Source organism: Gavialis gangeticus, unplaced genomic scaffold, assembly GCF_001723915.1.
Source record: "Gavialis gangeticus isolate Ggan-Ray unplaced genomic scaffold, GavGan_comp1, whole genome shotgun sequence".
NCBI lineage: Eukaryota > Metazoa > Chordata > Crocodylia > Gavialidae > Gavialis > Gavialis gangeticus.
The window spans coordinates 2,267,710-2,273,088 of NW_017729018.1; the positions used below are offsets into that span (position 1 = coordinate 2,267,710).

Here is a 5,379-nt window from a genome sequence, read left to right on the forward strand (position 1 = left end):
CCCCCTCTTGCCACCGCCCCCTTTTGGGGGGGGGCGAATGCCCCCCCCCCCCCCCCAATCACCAGGAACCTGCCTCAAATTCCTGGTTTTCTTCAATCTGGGCACAAAGCAAGCAGCATTCTGGTGCCTCTCAGTTGAGTCTATGCATAAGTGTCACTAACCAAATAATTAAAGTGGTTAAAATTTACTGAAAATGACTTTCACCCAAAACAAATGTAGAATTCAACTAGTGAATTCAAATCTCACTGATTATATCACTACATATCTAAATGGCAGGTTAAGAATTCAACAACACTTTCAAGTACGTAGCTCAACTTCTCCAAGTAAAAGCAGCTTTTGTCGATTTTAAAGTCCTCCTTCTGCTGATTGAAATAATAGTGTGTGGAACACTTAAGATGTTTCATTTCTAGGATTATACAAAATTTTAAAGGGTTATGAAGTCAGCAATTATGTTTCCTAAAATATATCCTAGAATTAGAAAATTAGGGTTGGAAAGGACCTCAGGAGGCTATCTAGTCCAACCCCCCTGCTCAAAGCAGGACCCCAACTGGATCATCCCAGCCAAGGCTTTTGTTTAGTTGGGTCTTAAAAACCTCCAAGGATTCTACAGCCTCTGTGTAGCCTTTTCCAATGCTTTACTACCCTTCTGGTGAGAGAGGTTTTTTCCCCAGTATCTAACCTAAGCCCTTGCTGCAACTGAGACCATTGCTCCTTGTTCTGTCTGATCATATAACCATGCTACTCTAAAAATCACTGTCTACCACTCTGATATACTGCAGACTGAGAGAGGACCAGTAGAAGCAGGTAGCAATATATTGTATCCTATAGAGCTGAAAGGATTACTACACAGATAGTGTCTGACTTGTATTCTTGGAAGTGGAGTATCTTTTGGGTCTGAGGAAAAACAAATGCTACTGAAAAAGCATAATTAAAATGTTCCTATTATTAAGGAAAAGAGGAAACTTTTAAGTCCTCATTGCCCCAACATACTCTAACTTTGAATATGGCATACAATCAATCCCCCCTTTCCCCAGTTCACAATGATGGAGGTATAGAAGAAGCTACTTGCAAGACCCAAGGTGGGGGAAGAACTCTCAGATGAACCTGCTTCTTTCAGATTAAAAATGAAGACTGAAAAATTGTGTTGAAAAATTTGTAATAAAGCTCAAATTCCTTTTCTCTTGTTCATACAGTTGTACCAAAGAGGGTTTTATCCAAATCTTGCTCTTCCAGCTCATCTTCGCTGAGAGAGAAGTCTTTGTTGTTTGATATTTGATTGGCCATGCAGTCTGTCTCTTGCAGCCCTTCATGAATTGGAGAATTAGAACTGCTTTGGCTCCCTGGAAAGGAACCTAACTGTTCCCCTTCTGCCATGTAAGACAGAAGATTGTCTAGGGCAGGTCGGCTTCTGCAAATTTTAGTCAAAAGTTGACTCCTGTGCTTCAGCTGTAAAATTAAGTCGTCCTTTTCCTGGATCTGATTCAACAGCTTCTGAATCGTTTCCTCAGATGAGGACAGTCTCTCCTGAAGAGCAGCAATTTCTCTTAGAAGAAAACAGAAGAACAGGCTCAAACAAAAGGTTTTTTTTCAAATCAAGGATGTTAAACATTAAATGGTTAAACAGTAATTATACCATTTAATGTTTACCATTTACTTCCTGGCTCGACGCTGCCCACTGTTGGGCGAGTGGCTCTGGTAGGGACTGCCTGGGAGATGGTGCATCTCTGGGCCACAGCATTACATAGCTGCTGCGGCAGGGAGGAAACTAGCAGTTACTTGGGGGAGCGGGACCAGGCAAAACTGTGCGACAGAACTGGCAAGGCTTACACAGGAACAAGTGCAACAGTGGGGCTGCCATCGGGTACTGCAGGGGCAGGCTGCACATAGCCAGGTACTCCCACCATAGCACCCCCAGGGGTTTCCAACTCCTGGGACAGCTGTGCTGTGACCAAGTGGAGCCTCCAGGTGGTGGGCACCCAGAGAACTCCTGCGCACTCCTGCCTGGCAGCTGCTGCTCAGCAAGGACCCGCAGCAGTTCTCCCAGCCCAGCCCAGGGCAGATGGACATGTTGCATTGTACAGGATCATGCCTGAGGCATCCACATGTGGGCTGAGTACCCGCTGCTAAGAGCTGCAGCACTGGGGCAAGCCCTCAGCTGAGTGGAAGGAGCATGGTGCTGGCCTGGCTGTATCCAAATGGGTGCTGTGGGGAGAGAGGGGGCAGGGAGAGAGAAGGACACACTCGGCTCAGTGCAGCCTGTGGTTGCACTTGCTCCTATTTAAGCCCTGCTGGCTCTGCCATGAAACTGCCCAGCTCTATTCTCCCAGGTAACCACTAGTTACCTTCCTGCCACAGCTGCAGTGCTGCAGCCCAGATCCATGCTACTTCCCAGGCAGCCCCTGTGGGAGCTGCTCCCCCCAACAATGGGCAGCACCAAGCCTTGGACCCTGCCACACCATGCTGTTGCTGCTGCCTGCACACACACTGTTCAGAGCTTGCTGTGGCCACGGGCCTCAGTCCCAGGTGGCAGCAGAACTCACTGCAATCCTACATATTGCCCTTGTCCTTGGCTCCCTGCACCACCCTGCCCTGCCTCTCTGCCACAGGACCATTTAATTGATGTAATTTTTAAGAACTACACCTACATCCCTATTTCAAATCTTCCAAATGAAGTTTTGCAAACAGCTAGCCTTCCTATTGACTTAGATTTGTTGTCATCTCATCAGACAGTGACCTGATGGGTTTTGATATCAGGAAACAGAGGTTATACAAAAAGTTGCCTATATTTACAAAAGGATCCCTATCACATTTTAGCCTTCCAGCACCTCTTTCATATTGGACCTTCTACTTTGATAATTGTAAGACAAGTAGCCATGTTAGTCTGAAGTCAGTCAGAAGACAGGGTAGATATGCACCTTTATAGACTAAATAAGATATACATATAGAGCACAAGCTTTCATGAATCCAATTTCACTTAATCAGATGTTGTAAAAGGGTAGCATAGAGATTAGAAGAATTCGGCTGACTGTGGTACCATCCATGTAGCAGATTCATTTCTTAGACATTACAGCACATTGTACTGGAAATCAGACAGCCAGCACAGCTACCTTCACTCTAGCAGTTTTCATCCTAAGCACTAGAGGTGCATGACATCTATCTGATATCGGATTGGCACCGATAAAAAGAAAATTGACTGACGGTATTGGAAATCAGCTTGATGTGGCCAATAATTTGGCAGATAAATGCCCCGTGCACGTGTGCAGCTGCAGTGCAGCATGCAAGCAGCGAGGAGCACAACCTGGCAGCATGGAGAGCTGCATCCAGCTGGTAAGTCTGTTGTGGTGGAAGGGGAGGGAGGTAGCATGGTAGGGATGGGGGGGCAGATCAAGGTCCCCATGGTGAGGGAGGAAGTGGGGCTGGGGCAGTTAATGCCCAGCTGGGGCAGGGCATGGGATGGAGCCATAGCTTGTCGGGGGGTGTGGGGATGGGGGGGCGGCTCCCACTGGTGCGCGTACCCTGGGAGTGCATGGGTAGGGGTGGGTGTGCACCCGGATCTGCACAAGGTGGGGTGGGTTGCAGCAGTGGGCTGGGCTCTTCCTGGCATGGGGGTGGGGCAGGTTGGGCCAGGGCTGCGCTCAGGATGGGTGGTGGTAGCACTGGGAGGAGGATTGGGGAGGAGGCTATGGTGAATTTTGGGGTGGCTGACTTCAGACTGCAGGGACTGGGCTCTTCCCTGCAGGGACTGGGCTGGACTGCGCTCAGGGCAGGCGACGGCAGCAGTGCTGGGAGGGGGGCCTACGGGGTGGTGATCCACTCCCCCATGCCCCTTCCCTCCCCTCCCCCTCCACCACAACAGACTTACCAGCTGGATGCAGCTGTATCAGAAATCAGATTGGTATCGGCTGATATGCCTCCTTAAAAATCAGGTATCAGTATTGGCCCCAAAAATCTATCGGTGAACCCCTACTAATCACACCATTAGATTAATCATTTACAGCCACGCTCTGTGCTACAAGTGTTCTGATCCCACTGACTGGGATGAATGTCTTAAGCATATGGAGCACAGACTCCTACAGTTACAATATCATCCCAAAACTGTAGGCCCTCAAATCAACAAAGCCAGACTGACATCATTTTGACCTGCTTCAATTACCAACCCCAGGACTCTGGTTGTTACCTACAGGCCCCCGCTTGAACATCTAAGATACATCATTAATGGCCTCCAACCCCTTCTGGAAAAGGATGACCATTTCAAGGTAGCCTTCAGGGACAAACCTGTCCTGGCTTACAGACAGCCCAGCTTCAAACAGTCTCTCTCAAACAACAGACTAATGAACTCCCATCCTCAACAAGGCACCTGGCCTTGTAATGGACCCAAGTGCCTGGTGTGTCCCCACACCAATACAGACCACATCATCACTAGATATAATAATGAAGCCTTCTAAGGTTCATTCACCTGCAACTCTCCCAATGTCATACACTATCACCTGCTTACAATGCCCATCTGCTGTCTACATTAGACTGACAGGGCAATCTCTATATGTAAGAGACTGCCCAGATATCAGCTGCAGAAAGACACAAAAGCCTGTGGCAGAACAATTTCCTTGGACACTCCATTGCTAACCTCAGGTTTGCTGTTCTCAGGCAGAAAATTTTTAAAAACTAGTTTGAATGTGAAATTGAAGAACAAAAATTATCCACTAACTAGACTAGATTTAGAATCATAGAAAATTAGGGTCAGAAGGGACGTCAGGAAGTCATCTAGTCCAACCGCCTGCTCAGAGCAGAACCAGGCCCAACTAGATTATCCAGCCAAAGCTTTGTCTAGCCAGGTCTTGCAAACCTCCACAGATGGAGCTTCCATCACCGCTCTGGGTAGCCTGCTCCAGTGATTTACTTACCCTCTTCATGAGAGAGTTTTTCCTAGTATCTAACCTAAACTTCCCTTGCTGCAACTTGAGACCGTACAGTTTAAACAGGAACTACTGATTATCTCATTACCAGGAATAACTTTGGTGACCCCTTTGTTCCTGAGTTCTTTGCTTGTATGCCTCTCAGAGAACTCCCTCTCCTCCTCCTTTCTGCTCTCTTACCTATTGTATTTTTAAATCACTCATTCCACTTTACACTCTGCTCTTTGCCATCCTTTCACAGTATATGAGGAAGTGAACTTGGGTTGACAAAAGCTTGTGCACTTGTCCTATCCCTCTCCCTATATATAATCTTGGTTAGTCCATAAAACCTTTATAGCTACCTGCCTTTTGCTAATTCTAATACAGCATAGTGATACTTAAGGCTGCCTAACCTTTTCATTTTAAAGCATATGGTTTATTAACCGCCCCCCCCCCCCGCAAAGAAAGCAGTTAAATAATTTCAGAT

At 47.1% G+C, this 5,379-nt stretch overlaps 1 long non-coding RNA gene across 1 annotated transcript in view; it reads right to left on the reverse strand.

The window, feature by feature from the left end:
• Positions 1-534, reverse strand: part of LOC109295029 — a 6,744-nt gene extending 6,210 nt beyond the window's left edge. Inside the window, exon 1 of the long non-coding RNA XR_002096668.1 lies at positions 205-534. This is a non-coding gene — a long non-coding RNA (uncharacterized LOC109295029). The remainder of the gene's footprint in view (positions 1-204) is intronic.
• Positions 535-5,379: the final 4,845 nt, after the last annotated feature.